The sequence below is a fragment of the Octopus bimaculoides genome, chromosome 20, assembly GCF_046866305.1.
Source record: "Octopus bimaculoides isolate indiv1 chromosome 20, ASM4686630v1, whole genome shotgun sequence".
Taxonomy (NCBI): Eukaryota; Metazoa; Mollusca; class Cephalopoda; order Octopoda; family Octopodidae; genus Octopus; species Octopus bimaculoides.
In genome coordinates, this window is record NC_142947.1 from 27,644,502 (window position 1) to 27,671,335 (window position 26,834).

Genomic DNA, 26,834 nt, shown 5'->3' on the forward strand with positions numbered 1-26,834 from the left:
AGTTATTTCTACTTTATGTCATTAAAAGCCTGTAATTCTGTTGGAGTTAAGGAGATACTCTTGTATTTCCATTTAAGATTACGTAGAAATCCCTTTAATGAATACATTGTCTCCATATAGCACAGAATGAACCACCTATAGAAGTTTATAAGGTCATGGAATTCTTGCAATTTCCTTAACAATGTAGGAACAGGAATTTTCACAACTGCATCTACTTTTTCCCCTCAACGGCCAGATTCCATCTTTATCAATATGTCCCAAGATGTCACAGAAGAAACACCAAAAAGTCATTTATTAGGGTTTATATCACCACACAATAGAGTGATAACCTAATAAAAACTTGCTCCAAATACTGTTCATGTTGCTCTTCTGCAGCACTTGCAATTAATAAGTCAATATAAGCAAACAAAGTGAAAACTACTTTGTCGATAAATCATTGAAATGAATTTGCAGCATTCCCAAGACTGAAAGATATTTAAAGAGATTCAAACAATCCAAAGTGGGTAGTTATTGCAGTTTTAGGAACATCAGCAGGTTCTATGAGAATTTAATAATAAGCACAAACAAAAAAATGATACAACCATGTGGAGAAGCTGAGAAACCATGGATGTGAAGAATAGGATATTTATCCAGAACACTTAAAGCATTAAATCTTTTATAATCTCCTCAAGGACATCAATCTCAGTCAGTTTTCTTTGGAACCCTATGCAGAGAAGCGCAATTACTACAGGAAGGTCGAATTATGCTAAGTTCCAACATATGGCTGAATTCATCTTTTGGTCTCGGTGAAGCAGAATCAAGAGGATCTTTTGTGACAAATGTGATGCATCACCAGTGCAAGTGATATCAGGAAACTTTTTCAGGATCATGCGGTAGTGATTAGATGAAGAGGCTAAAAAGAAAAGAGGACCAACAGTGGTAGATTTCATGCTCATAGCTTGTATTGATAAGTCAGTCTCAGAGTTAACTAGTTTCTTGTTTCTCAAAGTCAACAAGTAGAACCTAGTGATTAAAAAAAATTTAGCTCCAATGATATATAGTAAGGAAATCTGCAGTCAGAAAAATCCACCTGAATTCTCTTTGCAAATTAAAATCTAATGTCATGGATGTGGGTATTGGTGAATGGTTAATGACTTGTAATGTAACAGCTGTCGGTTCCTGCAATTCACATAAAAACTTGACAGGCCAAATACTACAAGGAAACGATATTCTGATTAAGTGTCAAGAACATGAAATATGCGACTTACTGAAAAGATACAGGGAAATATAGTTGCACTTAACTTTTCCTCTTGCTGTTTGGCTAAAAAAAAAAGCCAAAACAAAACAAAACAAAACATGAACATGGCTGCATACACTTATGTGTAAAACTTATTGTGGTACCAACAAAATGCTGTAGCTTTCTCACAAGGGCTAAGTGAACAGCTTCTTGGGGTCTGTGGAAATGAGAACTGAAATGAGTAGAATAACGAGGCAACTGTAGCCATTCTAGTTAATCAGTAAGAGCCGGAAATAGAAGATGCAAAACTGGTAGAATGAATTTTTATGCTGGAAGAATTTTTAAAAGAAATATCCATAATCCCCTCAGTCAATTTGGCTAGCTGATTTGTAGAACTTTGTTCTCTCACTGGTGCTAAAATTGCGTTCATATTAAAGGGCAAACATGAGAGAAAAAGATGTTTCAACATAAATTTTTCCAATGCATTACCATCTAACAACTTCATTTATCTTAAGAGCTGAGGTTTCTTGTCCTCCTAAACTCCACTGTACTCTACAAAAAGTATTGAGTAATCCTTCAGTTTAATGTAAAATTTTTTATTGTAATTTAACATAAAAACATCCCAACCGTATGGTTCTGGGTCCAAGTCCCACAGTGTTGCACATTGGGCTAGTGCCTTCAACTATAGCCTCAGGCCGACCAAAGCCTTGAGTGGATTTGGTAGATGGAAACTGAAAGAAGCCTGTCATATACATACACACACATGTGTGTGTTTGTGTTTGTCCTCCAGCAATGTTTGACAACTGGGATTAGTGTGTTTATGTCCCCCGTAACTTAGCGATTTGGCAAAACTGACTTTAATAAAAACAAGAAGTACTGGGGTCAATTCATTCAACAAAACTTCTTCAGGTTGGTGCCTCAGAATGGCCTCAGGCATGGCTGTATGGTAAGAAGCTTGCTTCCCAACCACATAGAGGCTCAGTACCTCAGGATGGCCTCAAGCATGATTGTGTGGTAAGAAGCTTGCATCTTAACCACATGGTTCTGGGTTCAGTCTCACTGTGTGGCACCTTGGGCAAGTGTCTTCTACTAGACCCTCGGGCTGACTAAAGCCTTGTGAGTGGATTTGGCAGACAGAAACTGAAACAAGTCCATCATGTATGTATATATATATATATATATATATATTTATGTGTGTGAGTCTTTGTGTTTGTCCCCCGCCACCATCGCTTGACAACTGATGTTGGTGTGTTTATGTCCCCAAAACTTAGTAGTTTGGCAAAAAAGACCAATAGACTAAGTACTAGGCTTACAAAGAATAAGTCCTGGGTCAATTTCTTCGACTAAAGGCGGTGCTCCAGCATGGCTGCGGTCAAATGACTGAAACATGTAAAAGAGTAATAAGTAAATTGCAGAGAGTACAACAGCATTATTTTCAGTTGGGTGGAGAAGCGATTGTTCTTGTACTTTAATGCAGACTAACAGTATAACCCAACGTTGTCCGGGTGTGACTTATTACGCCATCTACGATAAGTCTTGCTAGGTGAAAATCAACTAAAAAAGAAAGCCTTACAATGAAAAAACCCTTATGATGTAAATATGTTCATAATTCAAAAGACGACAAAATTAATAGGGAAAGTGTGAAGGCTGTTTTGCGTAACATTATTAAGTGTATGTAAATTTCATCCGTCTAATTGGCTATACAAATGCTTGTGCAAAACAACTTTTTGCACTGCCTTGATTATACATAGCAGGGTAATTCCTTTTTGCAGGAGGTAGGACGGCAATTTCTGATGAAGCAATTGCTGGCGATCTGTTGCTACACAGTTCTGCCAGAATTCTATCAGATTGGGCAGTAGATGTTGATGCACCATTTTGCATTATGTTCAAAGTAGCTTCTGGAATGTGGTGAATTGCTGCAGTCCGGTTGCTTTCTTTCCCCAGCAAGCTGTCTTGTTTGGAGGCATAATCTATGTACTTATTAAAGAGAACAACAAAAGTCATAACAGATGGTAGGGTCGATACTTTTCACATTTCGGTAATTTTTCAGATTAACACCCACACGATTACGTAACCCTAACCCTAAAACTGTAACCGTAACACTAACCCACATCGTAACCCTAACCCTAAAACCCTAACCCTGACCCAAAAACCGTAACCCTAACACCCTAGTGAAAATTGTGCGGGTGTTAATCTGAAAAATTACCCACATTTGTAATGAAGTTCACTAATTTGCAATGTGTTGTCCATAAGCTCCGTAGTTTGTATATTTACAAAACATTGACGAACATGAGTTATCTTGTAGTGAATGCTTGTGTGTACATGCGTGTGTAGGCGTTTGAGAGAGCGAGAGAGAAGAGGGAGAGAGGAAAAGAAAGAGAGGGGGAGAAAGGAATAGAGAACAGGAGCAATGAAGGAAGAGAAAGAGAGGAAGGGAGAACGGAAGACAGTTATAAAATAGCAATGCGTGCACATGTTTATATAAGAAACACACAGAAACTAAATCTTATATCTATAATGTTGATGTGTATATGTGTTTATGTGTATGTTGTTGTCACAGATCACATATGTGTGGTTGTGTGTGTTTTTACGTTTCTATGTTATGAAAAAGATGTTAGAGGTAGAGGGATAGAAGAAAGCTATTAAATGGGAGAGAGGAAGAAGAACGAAGTAAGAGTGAAAAGGTAGAAGGAAAGAATAGTCTTAAAGCAAGTTAATCTATGACTTTGAATGTATCACTTTTTCTCTCTCTCTCTCCCTCTTTTACTCTTACTCTGTATATTATATGTTGAGCGCGTGATAGATGTATAAGAACGCTGGTACAGGTAGAAGGGAAGAAATATAAAAGTTGCTAGAAACAACAGCCAAATCTCCCTTAAATCACACAAAGTAAACAGAATTTTAAAAATGTAATTACTGCACTGGAAAGTTCACATCGAGAAAATTCCATTGATGTAAAAATTTGTATGAAAAAGTGGAAAATGTGGATTTCTATAAACTTTTAAAAAGGCTTCACACAGATACAGAACTTCAGCATTATATATTAAGATGGGCAACACACACGCACTAAATAAAAAAATGACAGGTATTTGTATATATGTGTGTATTAATGTGTATTGTATGTCTCTCTCTCTATATATATGGTAGTAAGTAAATGCATTTTAAGAAAGATGATTCAAAATATTCAGTTTGTAGGGAATAAATGTTTGACTGTTGATCGTATTTGGAAGAGACTGACAGGTATTTGTATGTATGTGTGTATTTGTATGTATGTATGTATGAGTGTGTATTCAAAAACATCTGTATTTACACTTTAAAGTTGGTTTTCATACTCAGCCCTGTTCTGCAGAATAAGTACCAGTTGGACACAGGAGTCGATATAATCGACTATTCTCCACCTGCCCCAAGCCGCCCTTGTGGGAAAAATTTTAAATAATAATAATAATAATGACCTCTGCCAATCAAACTCCCAACCCACAACTAAGTCTTAAGTGTATATATATATAGGCAACACACACACACACACTAAATAAAAAAATGTTAGTAAGTAAAAGTGCTTTAAAAAAGATTGTTAAATTTTCAAATTAACACCAGCACGATTTTCACTACAGCGTTAGGGTTAGGGTTAGGACAAAAAAGTGGAAAATGTGGATTTCTATAAACTTATAAAAAGGCTTCACACAGATACAGAACTTCAGCATTATATATTAAGATGGGCAACACACACACACACAGACTAAATAAAAAAAAATGATAGGTATTTGTATGTATGTGTGTATTAATGTGTATTCTGTGTCTATATATATATGGTAGTAAGTAAATGCGTTTTAAGAAAGATATTAAAGAAATTCAGTTTGTAGGGAATAAATATTTGACTGTTGATCGTATTTGGAAGAGACTGACAGATATTTGTATGTATGTGTTTATTTGTATGTATGTGTGTATTTATACCTATGTATGTATGAGTGTGTATTCAAAAACATCTATATTTACACTTTAAAGTTGGTTTTCACACTCAACCCTGTTCTGCAGAATCAGTGTAGCGACAGGAGGTTTGTGCCCATCTCTACGTTCTGAGTTCAAATTCTACCGAAGTCGACTTTGCCTTTCATCCTTTCGGGGTCTAAAAAATAAGTACCAGTTAAACACAGGGGTTGATATAATCGACTATTCTCCACCTGCCCGAAGCCACCCTTGTGGGAAAAATTTAAAATAATAATAATAATAATGTCGATCAAACTCCCAACCCACAACTAAGTCTTAAGTGTATATATATATAGACAACACACACACACACACTAAATAAAAAAATGTTAGTAAGTAAAAGCGTTTTAAAAAAGATTGTTAAATTTTCAGATTAAAATCCGCACGATTTTCACTACAGTGTTAGAGTTAGGGTTTTAGGGCCAGGGTTAGGGTTAGGTAGGTAATTGTGCAGGTGTTAATCTCAAGATTTACGAAAAGATTTTTCAAAAAACTCACAGTTTGTAGGGAATAAATGTTTGTCAATCGTATTTGAAAAAGATGTGGCTATTTTTTTTATTGTTGTTATCATGGTGAAGGACAAGTTAGAAATAACTTACAATTCCCGCCAATTAGAATGAGGTATGTATGTATATATGTATGTAGTATGAAAATGAAACCAATAAAGTGAAAGTATTTGTCATTACAGTATCGAAATGTGATTGTTTCAGTTTTGATACTGAAATAGTTTTCTTTTACTGTCAGTGTTTCTCCTTCCTTTCTTTTTGTATTTGTTGTTGGATTGTTCGTAAAGGTTCATAAGAGAAAGTAGGAGTTGAAGGGATTTGTAAAGGTAGTAGAAAGAGGAAATTAGCTTTTATTAGGGGGAAAATGTTTATTTGTTTAGTTTTATGGATTTTATTCGTTATTAAGAGTTATTTTGAGTGAAAAAATGGCGCAGTGACCTAACTAATTGTATTTAGAATATTAATTCCAATTCTTTAATCCAAGAAATTTGGAATTGTGTAAATGTATGAATTTTAAACATACACACACACACAGAAAATCTGCCTTTTATAGAGAAGATACTTCCAAGTACCTGGCTAGCATTCTTAATCCTTAACGTAGTATCTTTGTTGAGTTCTTCATCGCTTGAGATATTATTCTCCAGATATCTGAAGCTTCTGATGTTTCACAGCTGCATGGAGTACAGATGGACGCAGGCTGCACGAGGATTTCAGTCTTCTTCTATAATAAGCTTTTTGTGAGTCTTCATGTGTACTTCAAGGCAATGAAGATCAAACAGAGGCCCATCCTGGTGGTAGTTGAAAAAGCCCGTGTCTGGGTTTTTAACAGAGATGTGTGTGTGTGTGTGAGAGAGTGTGTGTATCATAGCTGTATTAATAACCAGTTGTTACTAAGGTCCAGACAGAAGAAAAGGGAATGTGAATTGCCTGATGTTCTTTGCTTCAGACTCTTGTATGAAACAGCAGGTCAGTATTGGGAGTAATATTAATAAGTGAACAAGAGTACTCAGAGAGCGCAAACCTCTGCCAAGGCAACACCAACGTCCTCTCAACGATTAGCCAAAGATGATTTTTAAAATGAGAATATCTTAAGTAAACTCGACTGCTCTCAACAACGCGAATATTAAAAATGAACCTGACTGCTCTCAAAAATTAATTTTAAAAAACTGGAAAAATAATCCAGAATCATTGTCCAGTACTGGGTCGATCCCAAAATCTAATCAGTTTGTGCCAGTCACTAGGCCAAACATCCCTGAAAGTTTTATCCGAATCCACCCAGTGGTTCTTGAGATATCTTGTCCACGGACGAACAAATAAAGCAAACGCAACTGAAAGCAATACCTCAGCCTTTGCTAATAACAAAAGAACAGGAGTTACATAACCACTTTCATTAACTTAGAACAGTTTCTGCAATAAGGAACTATGCAGAATCATTTGAGAGTTAGCTACCATGCTTTAAATTGATCTGGCTCTCTGCACTCACACTTAAAATATTATCAAGGTCAACTTTGCCTTTCATCCTTTCACAGTCAATTATGAAAGTACTAGTCCTGTACTGTGGTCTGTTATTCTCTTTCTTCAATCTCTTTCTGTCCATCTTCCCACTCTCTCTATATATATCTATATCCAGGGAATGATAAGCTCAGAGAAGCTATGTCTGGCCACTTAGAAAAAGAGCTTAAAATAAGTCTAACAGTGAATAAATAGGTCTGAGAGTGAATCCATAACCTGACAAAATATATTTCATATATACATGTCTGCACACATACACACATATGTGTGTATTTTAATGAGTGAAGGTTGTGTAGATAGATAATGCTGGTTTGAGTATGACTGTGTGTATAGATAAAGGAAGAATGAGGAAACCAGGATTGTGATGATTTATTCAACCCATTAAAAAGCATTAACACAGCAAAGCTGTTGAGATACATTTGAAGGAAAGGTCAGAATATATACACAATGATTCAATATGCAGTTGGTACATAATGATATGTATGCGATGTAAAACAGGAGAACAAAATGTGGTGTATGCGGGAGATTAGAAGACATCTTCCTTTTCTTTGTCAATGCAGACCTCTCCGGTGGTAACGCACCCTTCCACGTGGCCCGACCCGAACGCTAAAAATAGCAGCTGCTGTCCCTCACCTTGTCAAAGCGCTCACACGTCCAGCGCTCTCAGCTACCCTCATCGAAAGATCCAATTGCCCCCTGCCTGCGCGCACATCACCTACACACCCTTCCTCTCCCAGTCAGCTCCCCAGCTGCTGACGTCATCCCACACACCACCCTGATCTTAAAGATCACATCCCCCCTGCTCTACGTCAAAGTTCACCATCCAGCCAGGAGGGCACCTTGTGCGTCGAGATCTTCTCAAGCTAGGCACCTCATTCTCCTCCTCTCAACAATCGTCATCCAACGAAGCGACAATCCTGCGAAGGTCCAAAACGTGTCATGGCATTCCATCCACAGAGATGTTTCTGGAGTTGACTGCCGTCATCATTCCTCTGCTCCATTGACACGTACAGCACGCCTTTGGTGGCTCAACCCAGACTTCCTCCCCTATTTTCAAGCAGGCGGGTTCCTTCTCTTCCTCGTGGCACTCCGGTATTTTACTGGGGTGCCTCCATTCGTATTTAAATACTGCCCTGTGTGGCACAGATTCTTCAGCTTGTCCTGATCGGGGAGACAGGTTATACCAGAAAACTGCTTCCAGTGGCGAAATGTCCCCTCTTTCCGCTATGGCCTTGACTGTTCGATGGTGCCTCTCTATGATTCCATTACCGCTCGGCCTATACATTGCTCTGAACAAGAGATGCACTTTCCACCAGTTGAACATATCCCTCAACGCTTCTGAATGAAACGCCGCCCCATTGTCCATTAGCAGTTCTTCCACAGGACCCCTCTCTAAAAATATCCCGTTCAAAATCTCTGCAATCTTGTCAGCAATGCTCGTCCTCAACTCCCTCCAAATGGCTCTCCGGCCTGGCCCGCAGTCGACCATGAAGAGATACATTCCCTGACGGTACTGCATCACATCCACAGCTAGACTCTTCCAGTTGTGCTCCACCGAAAGGTTTCCTTGCTCATGCCCACATGGAGCAGGGTCAATGGACTGACACCTGTCGCAGCTCCCGACCACTTTCCGGATGCTTCTCCTTGTGACGTCAGTATCAATCATCTTCGTGAGATACAGGGTCCTGTCCACACTCAAGTGATGCATAGCATGTAGTCTCTTCAGTTTGGAGTCATCCAACCGACATGCCGCAGCTATCCCTTTCTTTGCTTCCTCCGGCTCCTCCAACCACGCCCTTTTTACCCTGCTCAATGCGTCTGCCCTGTTTTTCTCCGAAGGCACGAAAACCACGATCAGCTTCCATCCGAACTCGGCAATCAATTCTCCTAGATGGCGCTTCATCAACATCTCCGCGGCACCTTTCGTACGAACTCTCCTCTCACCAGTGATCACTGATCCTACCCAGCCAAGCACAATGGCCAAATCCGTCCGATTTCAATTGAGCGTAGCCCCCATTTCAGTGCCAAGTTCACCCCCTTCAGCACCGCATCTAATTTGGTGACATTGATGCGGTTAAAGTTGTCTGCTTTCTGAAGCCAGGCTGCATCCTCCACCTCAGCGTCTTTGATCTCCAATACAACCCCTATCGCTATACTGCTAACATCACACCAAACTGTCCCGCATTCCTTCTTGGACACATACCAGTTCCCCCAGACTGGGTCTTCTGCTCTCATCCTCTCTAGGATTTACCGCATCATCACCACTGTCCCCACTGCCACCTTGTCACCCCAACTCTCCCCCTCCACTTGTCTTTCGGTGTAACTGCATGCTGTGCACAGCCATCCAACGATCAGGTAGTGACCAACCAACTTCCCACACACTGAGAACAGCTCTCTCCTGCTGACGCTGGAACTCAGCTCTGGGACTTTATTTCCTCTCCGGAACACCAACTCACCCAATCTATCTCTTCATAGTTTCAGCCCCCGTGCAGCTCCCTCCACCATCGACTCCGGTGGCTTCGCAATCAGCCCGAACTTCTCCAGATGTCTCACTGCTTTGTTGGCTGGTTCTACAGTCTAGTCCACCAAAATGTCGTCTATGTAGGAACTGGTGGCCTTTCTTATTTTGTCCTCTTTCCCTAGGATGGATTTAAGCACCGTTGCCATGATCTTCGGAGCGGAGTTCAGTCCGAAACCCAGCCTAGTTAAACAGTACATCCAGCCCTTGTACCGCACCAGCTGATATTGCCACAGTTTGTCACTCACATGGAGCTGCAAGTACGCCGACTTCAAGTTGACAATCGTCGCTGCCTTGGTCGACTGTCTCGCCACAAATATCCGTCGCCTTGCCTCCCATGTGACATGATATATGTTCGTTCAGCTCTCTAAAGTCCAGCACCGGTCTGACTTTTCCTTTCGTCAGCTGCACCACCACCATCAGAGGTAGTACTCCCCTCACCACTTCCTCCTTCCATGGGACAAGGACTCCTTCTTCGATCCATCTCTCTACCTTGTCTTCGAACTCGACCCTGGCATGACTTTTCAGGGTATGCTGGTAGCAGCTCACCCTGTTCTTCAGCATCGGGGGCTCGTTTTTCCATTGCCACTCTATTGTCTACCGCTAACCATCGAACACCGCCTGAAAATCCTTATCCTCAATAGTGTAAGTGGTGCAGTCCCTCGCGGAGCTCTGCTCTCTCTGGCGATCCTGACTCACAGTGCATGATGCCCCCATGCTTCTGAACGTGACCTCATCTCCTGCAATACTGACACCACCAAGGCGGTTGATGGTGTCAATCCCCATCACCACATCAACCCCGTCTATCAAGTGTTCGACCACAATTACCTGCAGTCTTAGCGTTGTGCCTTGCACCACTATCTCTACATTGCTGCTGCCCTTACATCAGATTTCGCTGCCCGGACACTACTTGCTCCATTCCATTTCTTCGTCACCCTTGAAGTCACGAGGGTGGTTGTGCAATTCGTATCCACAAGGGTCTGGAACATCTTCCCCTCAGCCTCAACCTCAACTACGGGCAGCGTCTCCAAAAGCGCCTCTACTCATTTGTGGGGAAAGTTTGAGAGGCAGCAACTTCCTCATGGTCTTTTCCCTGGTCGCAATCATGGGCGATGTGCCTATCTGCCTGCATCGATAGCAGACGGGGCCCCGGTTGCGTACACACCCTCGCCATGTGCGACCCCTGACATTTAAAACACCGGCCTGAGAATGGCCGCTGTTTTTGCATGGTAGGCTCCTTCGCGTCTTTCTCCAGCCGTCGTCTGTCTTTACATGCCTCCGTTACCACCATTGCTATCGCTTTCCATCCAGTGTTTTGCATCAAAACAGGGGCTTGAGTCACAAGTTCGCTCAGCACCATCTTTTTGCCCCCGGACAATTGCTGCAGTCGAATCCCTACATCGTTAGGGAACCCACTTATGAAAGCCAGTCACGCCGCTCTGTCCAGGCCTTCTCCCGTAAACCCAGCCAGCGTGGCAAGCCTACGCACCTCCGCCACGTATTCATCCACCTGCTCTCCCGTCCCTCTAATCATTCCTAGCTTAACAAAAGCTGTATATTCACACTCGGTGTAAGCCTCGCTCAGTCTTTCCTCCTCGTCCATCTTGAGATATAGAGTCAATGCGCTCCCTTCCAAACATTGTGCCATAAGGCTCACCACATCGCTAATGCCTTGCAATCTCACCACAAGCCTGATTTTATGCATCCAGGCCACTACATCGCCCTCACTATTAAAGGGCCTGATAATGTCGCTGGCAATCCTAATTTTAGCTGCCATTGTGGTGACATCTTATGTGGAATGCCAAAATAGCTTGTGGTGTATGCAGATTAGAAGTAAGACACCTACCTTTTCTTCATTGACGCAGACCTCTCCGGTGGTAACGCACCCTTCCACGTGGCCCGACCCGAACGCTAAAAATAGCAGCTGCCGTCCCTCACCTTGTTGAAGCGCTCACACATCCAGCACTCTCCTACCCTGATCGAAAGGCCCAATCATCCCCTGCCTGCATGCACGTCACCTACGCGCCCTTCGTCTTCTGGTCAGCTCCCCAGCTGCTGACATCATTCCACACAAAATATGAGACATCACTTGTGCTGAAAGACAGGAACAAACATACACATCAAAGGATAGCTGAGGCTGCTTGCAGAATAAAACTTGCTCTCTGCCAAAGATCCAAACTTACTCATGCAAAACCCACCTCACAAAAGAAATAGCAGGAAAGGTTTCCTTAAACAGCTGACAGTAGGCTCCAGGAAAGAGGCATAAATTTTCTGCAAATGGCTGATCTGTCAGATGGTCTGATTGGGTAACTTAAAGCATCTAATTGGCATGATTGGGTTTGTCAATGTGTGACCAGGTCATGTGACCACTTGCAGAAAGCAATGGCGTTGAACCAAAATGTCGATACTTAAAGGTAAAGAGCCAAACTGTAAACATGCATCTGTTACAACTACCCTCGGACCAGAAGAATGACTGCAAGGGAAAGATATGAAAAAAAAAAACTCTAGCAAGAAGGAAAAATGTACAACAAATGGTAAGAACAAAAATGTACAAAAAGGAAATGCAATAAAAAAAGAGAAAAAAGTATGAGCAAAACTGTGAAATAAACATGTACAATACATCAACTACTATGAAAAATAGCCAAAAGTTTGTAAAAATCCCACTTTATAACTTTTGAACCAGTAATCTTTTGTTTTTTATTTTTTCAGATTCATCTGTTGAAGGCAGATTGGCTACCAGCATTTCAAAAGTTAAAGTTTTTTTTTTTTTTTGCTAAATTGTAATCTCCGATATCAAAAACATGAATCTGAAAAAAAAAAATTACTGGTTCAAAAGTTATAGTGTGGGGGGAATTCCGAAGAAGTACCAAAAGGTCAAAAGAAAATGAGTCCAATGATGTAAAGATGCAAAAAGTTCATGATCTGTAGATAGTCCACTAAATGCTGTAAGTGATGAGCTGGTACAAAGGAATGATCGTGAGTAAGCTGGACTTGCAGTAGTGAAAACAGTGGTAAGCAATAAACACTGTGACAAAGAAGGATGTTGAAGTTTGCTGGTTGCCATAGCTTCTGCAAAAAAGGATGTAGAATGGCAGCAAAAATGAGATGTGAAGCTCTCACAGGTAAGCAGGTTGAAATAAAAAATCATTGCAGGTGAAGAAAAGTATCTGCTGACACTGATGGTGAAGAAAATGTTGAAATCCAAGATGGCAACTTTGAATTGGTGCAAATGGAGGTGATTCTGTTTGAAGATGACAAATGAAGACCCTAAAAGTGGCAGTAGCAAACTGCTGAATCCAACTTAAAGATTTTAACTCCTTGTAATCTCTGACAAACAAAGCTGAAGAAGAATGATAAAAAAATGCAGGATAAAAAGGTGCCATGCAATTGAAAGAAAATCCAAGTATCCCCATTCTCCAACCATACGAAGCAGGAAAATGACTTTTCATGTAGAGGCAAAAATTCACAACAGCAGTTGTAAACAAAAATGATCAAACTGAAAAGTAGAGCGCAAACAGTAGATAAAAAAAAGTGAACTTGGCATGGGAGTGGATCAAAATGAAGAAATGCTGAAAAATCAAAATGAAGAAATGCAAAAGAAAGCATGAAAAATGGTTGCGTATTTAGCTGAGAAATATTGACGAGCAGATGACTGCTATTTCTAGTAAGTAGACAATGCTGTACAGGCGTGAAAAGGTCAGCAGTAGTGGTAAGAGGTAATGTTTGAAAGTAAAACAATGTCTTGCATGCAGGGCCTGGTAAATGGAAAATGGTTAAAAAAAACTTTAATTATGAGGTTCTGTGGAACTTGAAGGTAAAGAGCCAAACTGTGAACATGCTTCTGCTGCAGTATCATCATCATCGTTTAATGTCCGCTTTCCATGCTAGCATGGATTGGACGATTTGACTGACGACTGGTGAAACCAGATGGCAACACCAGGCTCCAGTCTGATTTGGCAGAGTTTCTACAGCTGGATGCCCTTCCTCACGCCAACCACTCAGAGAGTGTAGTGGGTGCTTTTACGTGTCACTCGCACGAAGGCCAGTCAGGCGGTACTGGCAATGGCCATGCTCAAAATGGTGTATTTTATGTACCACCCGCACAGGAGCCAGTCCAGGGGCACTGGCAACAATCTCGCTCGAAAATCCTACGAAGACCAGTCAGGCGGTACTGGCAATGGCCACGCTCAAAATGGTGCATTTTATGTGCCACCCGCACAAGAGCCAGTCCAGGGGCACTGGCAACGATCTCGCTCAAAAATCCTTACACATGTCACAGGCACAAGTGCCAGAAAGGTGACGCTGGGTACAGGTGCTATCCCAATTTCGTTTGCCCCAATAAATCTTCGCAAGCTGAGTTTCATGTCCAATGAAGGAGATGACATGTCACGGGCACAAGTGCCAGAAAGGTGACGCTGGGCACAGGTGCTATCCCGATTTCGATTTCACTTGCCTCAACAAGTCTTCGCAAGCGGAGTTTAGTGTCCAATGTAGGAAAGGTACGCATAAGTGAGCTGGCTACAGTCCTGGCAGAGGCCTTGGATTTAGGTCTCACTTGGCTTGCCGGGTCTTCTCACGCACAGCATGTATGTATTTCTATGTTTGTCAGCTGAGAGCATTTCTCCAGTTATATCATTATGGTAGAAGTGAATAAGGTTGCTAAGTTGGATGGGCAACCCAGTCTTTTTGAGGATGATTCATAAAACTTATCAGTTGACTGTGTCAAAACTTTCCTCAAATCAATGAAGACAAAAGAACAGGTTCAAATTCTACTTTAGGCATTTCTCTGTATTTGCCTCACAATGAAAGTCATATTTAGTATGAATCTGCATTCTGATCAGAGAATTAAAGAGAATTTGAGACGAGCCTATGGATAATGATGTGATCCTGGATCTTACTCATAATGGGAAACAAAGAGATGTCATATTAGTTGCCAGTCTGATCAAAAGCCTTTGTTTTTATAGAAGGCTACTATAGTTGGATGATATTTCTTTCTCTTCACAAGTACTGACTAGAAAATCGTAGAATGCCTCCTACAACACCTAATCTAAAGCTAGTACAAATATTTAGGAATGCTATTCCTGCAAGATATCTTGCCACAGCTCATCTGCTTGATCACTTTACTGGCTTTCAGCTAAAGTATGGAGTGTCAATGAAGTGCCCAAGTTCTGGTTTCTGGGAATTTGGTCAAGAGCTGATTTGTCAACAGTGAAGGGGTGGTTTAGGAGCAGATCAAAATGCTCTCTCTTTCCCCGGATTGCTGGCCTCATTATCTTTAATTAGCAAGGATCCACCCAGAGAAGTGGTACTTGACTCTGCTGACCAAAGGCAGCAGTGTAAAGCTGAGCTGCATTTTTTTTTACCAATCTCTTCCTCTCCCAACTACATGGGTTTCTTCAACTACCACCAGGATAGGCTTTGTTTGATCTTTGTTGCCTTGAAGTACCCACGAAAACTCTCAAAAAACTTATTATAGAAGAACTATCGAATGATGACTCTACACTCATGGCACACCAAGGATACAATTATAGACAGATTCTTGGTCGCATCAAAGTTGTTGGGCCAGAGAAGAATGGAATCCTCTTGCGGCCAGCAGTACTCCACAATAGCGGACAGCTGCAAGACATCAGCAGCTTCAGATATCTGGGGAATATCATCTCAAACAATGAAGAACTCAACAAAGAAGTTACATTGAGGATCAAGAAAGCTAGCCAGGTACTTGGAAGTATCTGCATTAAAGTACTGCAGTACAAGAACCTTCTCTACCTAACTGAAAATAATGCTGTTGTGCTCTCTGCAATTTTGTATGGCTGTGAGACATGGATGTTATATCACCAACACATAAAGTGACTTGTGTTACGTATTTCACAACAGTTTTCTATGATCGATCATGCAAATTCACTAGCAAAGCTGTCTTACCAACCTCACTGTCCTAGACAGAGCGAACTCCAGATGTACTGGAGAGGATTCTCAAAGTTTAGCTCAGATAGACAAGCTCACATGTTCTGTATGGACAACTCTTGGGGTCTACGACAACTATTATACAGTGCACTAGAGCAGAGCAGTTGTGTCCAGGGTAACCTAAAGAAGAGGTACTAGAACAACTATCAGTTCAACCTGAAGTTCATAAAAAATGCCAGCCATATGAACTTGTGACCATAGTTGTGAACTAAGTAGTGCTGCTGATGCTCTAAGCAACTTTTGAGCCAAGAAGTCTTGAGCTGGTACAGGTGTCTGATAACATCAAATTTTGTTAAATCAATGAAAAACTGGAATACAGAGTTAAATTCATGTGGAAAATTTTTGGTGAGGGTTAACATAGAGAGGCATATTTCAAGGAGATAGCCTATCACCATTACTGTTTGTGATTTATATGATATTACTCACACAGATACTACGGAAAGTGACATCGGGGTACACCTTGAAAAGTGGAGGAAAATTAAATCATCTATTATGACTTAAAGATCTTTGGAAAGATCAAACATGAAACAAATGGCCTAGTTTCAACAGTGCAGATATTCAGTAAGGATATTGGAATGGAAATTGGGATTAAAATGTGTTGTATGCTTATAATACAAAGTGGCAAAGTAGTGTTGTCTGATGGTGAGAAAATCAAGGATATTGAGACTAATGGATATAAATATCTGGGGATTTTGGCATACTACAAAATCAAAGAAAATGAAATGAAGGAGAGCTTTAGGTGAGAATATTTCAGAGGAACCAAATTAATTATGAAAAGTAAGCTCAAGATCAGGGCAATGAACACATGGGCTGTTTCGTTAATGCAATATGGCACAGGTATTGTTAGGTGGACAAAGAATGAGCTTGAAGAAACGGACGGAAAAACTAGGAATTGTGGTGACAATTAACAAGGAACTACACCCCAAAAGCAATACTGACAGAATGCATGTGCCTAGGAACAGGGGAGAAAAAGGCCTCATAGGATGCAAGAGCTGTTTTGTCAACAAGAAGAAAAGTCTAGGATGGTGCATCAAACAACAGAGTGAATCCTTGCTTGCTGCTGTTAGAATTAACAACACAATACCTACCGAAAATTTGATGCACCCACAAACATTTAAGAAACAAGATGAAGAAGAAAGAGTAAATGAAAAAAAAAAGGCATCGGAGGAGGGATACATACCCTGCACACGGATAAATTTTTTCACAAATTATAGTGTGGCTTACATTGCGTTGCTTATCCAAGCTTTTTAATTGAACTGAATTAAGCTTTGTGTTTGACTTAACTTGCTTATCAGGACATTTGTAAGTCTGATTAAAAATTTTTTTTTTTTTTTTAAGTATTATCATTATAGGTATCTATACTCTAGTGAAATTAAGAAATCAACTCATAAATAAACAAAATCCTCAAATCCATCACTGCACACACACATTCACTCACACACCCAGTCGCCTATCTATGTATGTATTTACGTATGTTTGAAGATAATCAAACCAAATTTTCATCATTTCGAGCCACTCACCTAGTGAGTATTTTTTTGCCAAATTTGGTGAAAATCCGACCTACACATGCAGGGTAACAATTGGAAAATTAAATCACTGCATGGGCAATACCTCAGAGAAATCAAAGGAAAAGACAAGATCAACATTTGGAGATAGCTAAGAAAAGATGATCTGAAAGCATGCACTGAGGCATTGATATGCAGCGCTCAAGAAAAAGCCCTGAGAACTAATTACACCAAGTTCCAAATAAATAAGAATAACGAATCACCCTTTTGTAGGATGTGTAACAGCAGAAATGAAACAATCTCACATATTCTGAGTGAGTGTAGCAAGCTGGCCCAAAAGCACTACAAAATGAGGCACGATAATGTGGCTAAGTTTGTCCACTGGAAGTTATGTGAAAAGTACAGCCTGAACAGAGCACAGAACTGATACAAATATGAACCAGAAGGAGTCACTGAGAACAAGGAATATAAGATACTGTAAGATTTTACAATCCAATGTGACTCCGTAATCAATGCTCAGAGACCAGATATTGTTGTGAGATAAAGGAAAAAAGGAAACCAAGATTACAGATATTGCAATACCTGCATAAGTGACAAAGAACTAGAAAAGACGGAAAAATACAGACTACTAAAAGATGAAATTGCAAGAATGTGAACTATGAGGAGAATTTCTGCCATTCCAGTAGTCGTAGGGGCACTCAGGACACTAACAACCAAGTTCGAGGAATATGTCAGAGAAATCGGAATTGACACGAGACCAGAGCAAGCCCCAAAAACTGCTCTGCTGGGGACAGCTAGGATTTTGAGATTGGTACTTGGATGTTTAATGTCTCCCACAATAATTAACAACCAAGTATCAAAGCTTATAATGTGCAGAAAGAGACCTTGTAAGACCTCTGACAGCAGGCTGCTATCTGCTCTCACAGAATCTACCAGAACAAACAAGACCAAGCATTCTCAAAAGTAAAACAATAATAATAATAATAATCCTTTCACAAAGCCTGAAATTTTTGGGGAGGGGACTAATTGATTACAACAGGATCAAAGGCAAAATCAACCTTGGTTGAATTTGAACTCAGAACCTGAAGACGGACAAAATGCCACTAAGCACTTTGCCTGGTGTGCTAACGATTCTGCAAGTTCACTACCTTCTAACCACAACAGTAATAATGATAAGGCACTATGCACATCCTATGTGAAGCACTTTCAATACAGTGAAAATAAGAGCACCACAATAAACCACTGTACATACCCAAGGTACACAGAGCTGTGCTCAGTAGTGCAGTGAAAGCACATGACAAAAATAAGACCATTGAATAATAATAATAACGGTCACTCCCATCGATTTTGACATATGAATGTTTGAGGGAGATGATTTAAAGAAAAGAAAAAAGAGAAAACAAATTTTAAAGATAAAAGAACAAAAGAAGCTGCATCTATTTGCAATGGATGTGTAGATGTAATTTGAGTCCAGGCATCGATTTTGCTATTAACACACAATAGGGACATTGATGATTCTCATTTTGCCTGAGATTGGGCAAATATGTCTGTTGATTGCAGGATATAATTCTTTTCTTGTTATGTTTCTTCAACTCAAATTGTTTTGATGCATCTTGGCACATTTTACACCATGCAGATCAATTTAGGCAATGACTTTCTCAAAAGCTGTAGAGATTTTAGCGATTACTTCAACTTTATACCTAAGAACAGGTCTTCCTTTACCGTGATATCCCTCTACTTGTTGGCCACACAAAAGAATTTTTGAAATGTAATCATCTTTCATTCTAACATGTCCTACCCATCTGCACTGAATTCTCAGCAGCATGCTTTGGATACTGGAGATGCCACATTTTTCTAAGATTTTGACAGTTGATATCTTATCTTGCCATTTTATGTTGCAGACATTGCACAGAAGCACAGGTGAAAGGTTTCAATTTTTTTGTATGTCTGTAGTAGGGAATCCCTGCTTCTACCTCGTACAAAAGTGTACTCAAAATACAAAATTTGTATACACTTATTTTAGTTTTCGGACTGACACTGTGTTCATCGCACAAACAATGGAGAAGTTTTCTAAAAGCATTTGTAGCCTTAGATATTCTAACATTGATTTCATCATCAAGAGTTCTCTTAAAGTTTACTATACTTCCCAAATATTTAAATGACCTGACCCATTTTAGTGGCTTGTAGTCAATCATCACATTTGAATCTTGAGTATGTTCTGCCTCAGGCTTTGGTTGGAATAAAACTTCAGTTTTCTTGATACTGATAATCAGTTCAAATGCATGAGCTGCCACAGCAAACCTGTTGACTGTTTCCTGAATTCCAAATGTATGAGAAATCATGCAGAATCTCTTCCTTGGTCTTTTCCTTTGATCTGAAACTTTGCCCTTTCAGGTTTAGTAGGCCTCCTTCTGTCTGAAACTGGAATTTTACATATTCATGGAAATTGTTGAAAGCATGTTGGAGCATAATTAAAAAGGATATGGTAAAAAGTACAGGAGCTAAAACACAGTCCTGTTTGGTTTCAGTGGCAACAGAAATGACTATGAACATTGACTGCTAGATATCACTGTTGACATCATTCCTTTATGCAGGGATACTACTACTCTTATCATTTTATCAGGAAGATCAACTTTTGACAAACTTTTACAGAGTGCCTCACAATTCACTGTATCAAAGGCCTTGGTCAAGTTGACAAAGACCATATACAAGTCAGTATTTTGTTCACATGCTTTTTCATTGAACTTGCATGTCATCTGTGTTTTTCTCAGTCAGAAATCCACATTGGGATTCAGGATATAAGCTGTTTATTGATATATGCTATATATTGATGCGGTTAAGGATAACCTGTACAATAATTTTTAATAATAATAAATATCCTTATGCAGTACCAAACACTGGCTCTCATTTTAACTGAGTGGATGTTATAATGTACATGTTTTGTCTTCATATAAAAGATGGGCTACAGCAAATATTCTGCTCAATACCAAAGATTTGCTTGTCAGTTGTTTGACCATAACCATGTTCCTTAGTGACTGATGATGTGTACAACTCTGATCAAGAGCAGAAGTAGTGGAATAACATCATAGCCATGTGTTAAGAGGAATTCTTTGGGCTTTGAATAATTCACCTCTGGAAACATGGGTGTTTCGTTCACCATCCTTAAACAACCCTTATTTAGGGACCTTTTGAGTGGGATGGGCTACTTGACCCGAAGAAAATTCTAATTGGGCTCCACCTGCAAGGTCATGCGCTGTTTATCGTGATATGATATCACCATGTCGTACACATATGGTTTTGATGCATGTGCTTGATGTACCCTTGTCAGACGGGTAGTCATGATGGGTATATTGGGCTTCGTATATTTGTACCCCAGTGTCACTTTGATGGCATGCGCTGCTCTCTCACTCAATAATAATAATATTTTCAAATTTTGGCACAAGGCCATCAGTTTCGAGGGAGGAGGTGAATCGACCCCAGTATTGAACTGGTATTTCTTTTATCGACCCTGAAAGGAGGAAAAGCAAAGTCGACCACGGCGGCATTTGAACTCAGAACGTAATACCGTTCAACATTTTGTCCGGTGTGCTAACGATAAACACAGCTTAAGTAACATATTTAATTCACATCGAGGGGACGAAAGAGACAACTGACCCTGTTTAGTATTTGAGTTAAGAAACCATAGCGATGGCTAAAAAGACCATATAATAAAATGAAGCAAAAAGAAATAACTGAAAGACACATTTGATCAACTCCAACGCACAGCCTTTTTTCGTAATTGCACGAGATTCGTTTTCCCCAAGAGTATTCCAAATTTTTTACACAACTTATGAAATGCTGCGCAGGCGCAAGTGCAGCAGTAGTGTTGTCGGCCTAACGCAACGGCCCCTTTTCGAGAAGCGTTCAACAGTTGACGTTTTGCAGTCTCTTTCAAGCGGATATAGGACATATTTTGGTAAGCTCTTATGTATTGTCAAGAAATAAAAAAAAAAAAAATACGGAAGGAAATTAGGATAAGAAAGATCTTGTGTTTGGTTCTTAAAAAACAAAACCGGTAGTGAAGGTGGGGTCGGTGTTGTCATGAGTGGCGACTGCTTCAAATCAATCAAATTAATTGCAAATTTTGATATATATATAAATATATATATGTTTGCGTGTGAGTGATTGATAATATTTGTTTTGATGAAAAAAGTTATTAAACCAGGTATAATTTTATTTTTCTCAAGGAAGTTCGTTTTCATTTTATTATTACTATTGCTACTACTAATGTATACTGACTGTCGTTTCTCTCACTTTCTCCCCCCCCCCCATTCACTCAATCATTCTTTCTCTTTTATTTGATCTCTGTGCTTATAGGTTATTTTATTTCATCTGGGTATTATACATGCGCGTACGCGCGTATGTGAAGCTCCTCAAATTTGACGTCTACTACTATTATACCGTCTGATTATTTTTCTGTTCCGCAATTTTCTCCCCCATTCATTCTCTCTCTCTCTTTTTTCTATTCGCTCTCTCACTCTATATCTGTATATTTCTCTTTTTACTGCTACTCGATCAATCTGTGTTTATGGGTTATATGATCCTGTTGATTTGCTACTATTAGGGAAATAATCTAATTGTTCCAACCAAGATCTGTCCTTGTGCAAAGTAGACTGAGGTTGATCATTTCTAATTTGTAATAGGTAACGAAAAACAACAGTAACTACTAGACAACTGGCAGCTCATCAGTGTAACCTCGACAGCTGAGAAAAATGACACATAAAAACCATTAATCGGCCTTGTAGCTTAGAACAATCCAACAGTAGAACTAGTGGTGTTTCTTTGTGGTTACACTGGGAAGTGAAGATACAGAGTGGAAGAGAGAACGGATATTAAGAGTCTGATTGGTGCCAATGTCTTTTAAGGAAACTGCAACTATGAAATCTTTACTGAATGTCAACTCAGGGTGGCATGACAACTAACATAGTGGAACCACTGCTCTAAATAGCCAGGTTGCCATATCTCCATCGAATTTCTCTTTTCATTTTGCCATTTTTGCTTGTTTTGCTATCATTTGTTTAAAATTACCAGTTTTGTTTGTCATAAGAAATTGCAGCGTTATTTGTTGCTGGGGGGGGGGGGACTAGATTCCTCTATAATTCTTTCAAATTTACTTCCTGAATCTCATTAATGATAATAACATATGCACATGTATGTGTAAAGTGCTTTTAATTTTTTCAAGTATTTTAAACAGTTATTACATATATTTCAAGAAAAGCGTTTTGAGTGTAATAAGAAAAAGATGCTGTTCACTCATCTAACCTTTCTAAGCTATTTGTTTTCATACTTGGTGTTTTCATCGCGTGTAGTGAAGTATTAAAATATTCTATTTCACTACCTTGGTCAATAATTCTTCAAATTCTTTCCTCAGTGGCAAATAATAATTCCAAAACTTTCTCTTTGTTCAAGAAAGTAACTTCTGATTTGAGTCTAAACGTTCTTTTTTTCTGCTAATTAGGTTGATTATAATTTTTTCTTAGAATATTAAAAAAGAAAGCTTTTGTATTTTTGTTACTTAATAATTGAACCATATTACCTTTATTATTCTGAAAAAGATTTTACTTATTAACTCCTAAACATGTATGTTCAGCTGATGTGTGAGCTTAGATAAAAATTATTGTAACACACACACAAAACAACGTACGGTTATTTTCGCTCCAGCATGGCTACAACACAGGTGCAGTTATGGCCAGTAATTATATTCTTATTATTAGCGCACTGTATTAGTTCAGTTATGAACTGTAGATTCTATTTATATGTTCCTGTATAAAATTTTAGATGTGGCTCGTCAATTTAATATTCAACCGAATTCAAACTGTTTTGTGTTTCTGCGTTTGGTTTTCTTATTTTATTGTCTCTAATTTTTTTTAAAGGATGATCTTTGACCATTGGTTCTTTATTGTTATACTCGATCAAACCTAACTGTTGAATGATATTCCTTCAGTTTTTAATATTTGTAAGCAACACGTAAAAAATTAAGGGTGATTATAATTAGCTCACCTTTGTTAATTCTTTCAACATTTTTAGTTGATACAGCATTATATTTGACAGTTGTGTTTAAAGTTTCAACTTGGAAGGCTATCTCGAACAGTGCATCTATTTTGGTTATACATTCATGACCACATACTTCTGCTTTGTATGATGTATTCAAAATTTTTTCCATCCTTTGATATTTCCTTCATATTTCGTATTAAGCACTTGCAGTGAGCACGTACATGTTTATAATCCACACATACGTTTTTCTCGTGTGTTTTCTCCTTCGATTAACAATATACTCATGTCTATCGTATTATAATTTATATACCTTCTTATGATGATATTGAACGTTTGTCTGTTGGACACCAAAACCCGCTTTAGCCAAGTCATGCACTGTATCCACAGAATACATTTTTCTTTGCACACCTCTAATCATAATAGGCTTCCAATAGAAATAAACACCTTTCTTTTATATAAACAATAATCATACCCTATGACTGGTGTAGCAGCATCATAGTCAACTGCTACAAAGGTAAAGGGGACGCTTTAGATACAAATAATTACAGAGGCATCAAGCTGTTAGATCAGGTTATGAAAGTTACAGAGAGGGTCATAGCCCAACTAATTAGGGAGCGAATCAATTTAGATGAGATGCAGTTTGGGTTCGTGCCAGGTAAAAGCACTACTGATGCCTTATTTCTAGTGAGACAGTTGCAAGAGAAATACCTAGCTAAGGATAAACCTCTGTACCTGGCTTTCGTTGACATGGAGAAAGCCTTTGACAGGGTCCCCCGATCCCTTATCTGGTGGTCAATGAGGAAACTTGGGATAGAAGAATGGCTAGTGAGAGCTGTGCGAGCCATGTACAGAGATGCTGCCAGTAAGGTGAGGGTTGGAAATGAGTACAGCAATGAATTCCGGGTAGAGGTAGGGGTCCACCAAGGTTCCGTCCTCAGCCCCCTATTATTTACCATAGTCCTCCAGGCAATCACAGAGGAGTTCAAGACAGGTTGCCCCTGGGAGCTCCTCTATGCTGATGACCTTGCCCTAATTGCGGAGTCACTATCAGAACTAGAGGAGAAGTTTCAGGTGTGGAAGCAAGGTCTAGAATTGAAGGGCCTTAGAGTCAACCTAGCTAAAACCAAAATCCTAATAAGTAGGAAGGTAGATAAAACACAAACCCCTTCAGGTAGATGGCCCTGCTCAGTATGTAGAAAAGGAGTAGGTAGTAACTCTATAAGATGTACCCGGTGCAAGCTATGGACACATAAGAGGTGCAGCAACATCAAAGGCAGGTTAACTAGCAAGTTAGTTTTTGTTTGTGGCAGATGTTCAGGTGCAATAAAGACTGCAAACAAACAGGAAACAACTTCTATCTCATTCCAGGGTGAAAAACTAGAGGTAGTTGATAGCTTCCGCTATCTGGGCGACCAAGATAGTAGTGGGGGTGGGTGCGCTGAAAGTGTAGCTGCTAGAATAAGAATAGCCTGGGCAAAGTTTAGAGAGCTCTTACCCCTGCTGGCGACAAAGGGACTCTCACTCAGAGTAAAAGGCAGACTGTATGACGCATGCGTACGAACAACCATGCTACATGGCAGTGAAACATGGGCTGTAACTGCTGAGGACATACGTAAGCTCGCAAGGAATGAAGCCAGTATGCTCCGTTGGATGTGTAATGTCAATGTGAATACCCGTCAGAGTGTAAGTATCTTGAGAGAAAAGCTGAACATTAGAAGCATCAGTTGTGGCGTGCAAGAGAGACGATTGCGCTGGTATGGACATGTGGTGAGAATGGAGGAGGATAGCTGCGTGAAAAAGTGCCACACCCTAACAGTTGAGGGAACCCGTGGAAGAGGTAGGCCCAGGAAGACCTGGGCTGAGGTGGTGAGGCAAGACCTTCGTACATTGGGCCTCACCGAGGCGATGACTACGGACCGAGACCTTTGGAAATGGGCTGTGCGTGAGAAGACCCGGCAAGCCAAGTAAGATCGTTGCCAGTGCCCCTGGACTGGTTCTTGTGCGGGTGGCACATGAGATGCACCATTTTGAGCGTGGCCGTTGCCAGTACCGCCTGACTGGCTCCTGTAGGATTTTCGAGCGAGATCGTTGCCAGTGCCCCTGGACTGGCTTGTGCGGGTGGCACATAAAAGACACCATTTCGAGCGTGGCCGTTTTCGTGCGGGTGACACGTAAAAGCACCCACTACACTCTCTGAGTGGTTGGCGTTAGGAAGGGCATCCAGCTGTAGAAACTCTGCCAAATCAGACTGGAGCCTGGTGTTGCCATCCGGTTTCACCAGTCCTCAGTCAAATCGTCCAACCCATGCTAGCATGGAAAGCGGACGTTAAACGATGATGATGATGATGATGAATAATCCTTTGACCCGAACTATGAGCTAAATGCTTCAGGTTATAAACTTCAGATTCATTTTGTGCAATTTAACCGAATATTATACTCTTTTACCCCATCCTATCATAGGAGTTAATTATTATTTGTGTTAGAAGATCTACCGTTTTAAAAGAAATTCGGTTATGTTCCTCTTTAAGGTGTTATTTGTACGATGCATTTTATTATTTTTTCTAGTTTTTTTTTGAATGCCCAGGTCAGTTCTGGATGAACAAACCTGTTCCAGGACAATCATGTCGCGACCATTTTGTCTTTTTCTCTGGACTACATTACCCATTGTGTCTTTTTTCTTTTTATTTTTTGTCTTAGGATTTTTTAGACAGTAGGGTTGTTTTATAGCGGACACATAGAAGTTGCAGTTTAATCCCCATGGCAGGCCTGAGCGAGCAACTGATTTTTAAAAGAATTCCAACCTGATCATTTCGTCATTTTTTCCTATCTACAAAGAACTTAAGATCACATCCTAGTATCCTTTTTTGATATAGTGTAAAGTAATTTCAGGGAGAATTCGCTGCTGTTTCTAGCAGGACGGACGACCACATAGAAGTTTCCCTTGTGGTAGATGTAAACTTAGGTATATTACAAATATTGTGCTTTATATGTTGGAGTTCTTCAAAGATACAAATGATCAGCACAGGTGTCAGTTTACCCTTATCTGCCACTAAAATCATATACTTTGCTGGAACAGCTAAACATATATATATTAAAACAAAAAGTTAAATTCTGGTCATAGAGTTACCAAAGGTTTTGTATCCATGAAAGCCACAACCTTGTGGACAGCTCGTCAGACTCTACAAAATTAAACTTTCTACCACGCAGATGTATGTTACCACCAGCCGCCCCAACACTAATGCCAGCAGCTACATTGCAACCACATGACCAGAAACGATAACACTGTCAGATCATTGCACCATATTAACGTCAGCAATGGTGTTACCAGCAGAATCCCCAGGCCCAGAGACTACCAGAGATATACCAGGAGTGCCCGAATATAGCCACATCCTAAGTTTGTAAATATATCAGATCAGCCAGTACATCTTTCAAACGTTGCCTCTGCAACCACCAGTCATCCTTCAGAGTCTCAGAAAGATGTTTTGTTGCGTCCCTAGCCAACCATGTATGGCACCTCAAAGATCAAGTGACCCCATGTAATATCAGGTGGAAAATAATAGAACATCCAGGCCCATATATTAATGGGAGTGGCTATTGCA

General features: G+C 39.9%; 1 protein-coding gene across 3 annotated transcripts in view; it reads left to right on the plus strand.

Moving 5' to 3' along the window:
• The first annotated feature begins 21,055 nt into the window (after positions 1-21,055).
• The window catches only part of LOC128250307 (uncharacterized), a 16,928-nt gene continuing 11,149 nt past the window's right edge, over positions 21,056-26,834 (plus strand). The window contains exon 1 of one of the 3 annotated variants that reach the window (XM_052975074.2): positions 21,056-21,157. The gene's annotated coding sequence lies outside the window, so the exon portion shown is untranslated. Of the gene's footprint in view, positions 21,158-21,258; positions 21,407-21,592; positions 22,194-26,834 lie in introns of those variants that run through there. The other 2 variants (XM_089338265.1, XM_052975075.2) reach the window with 2 other exon arrangements.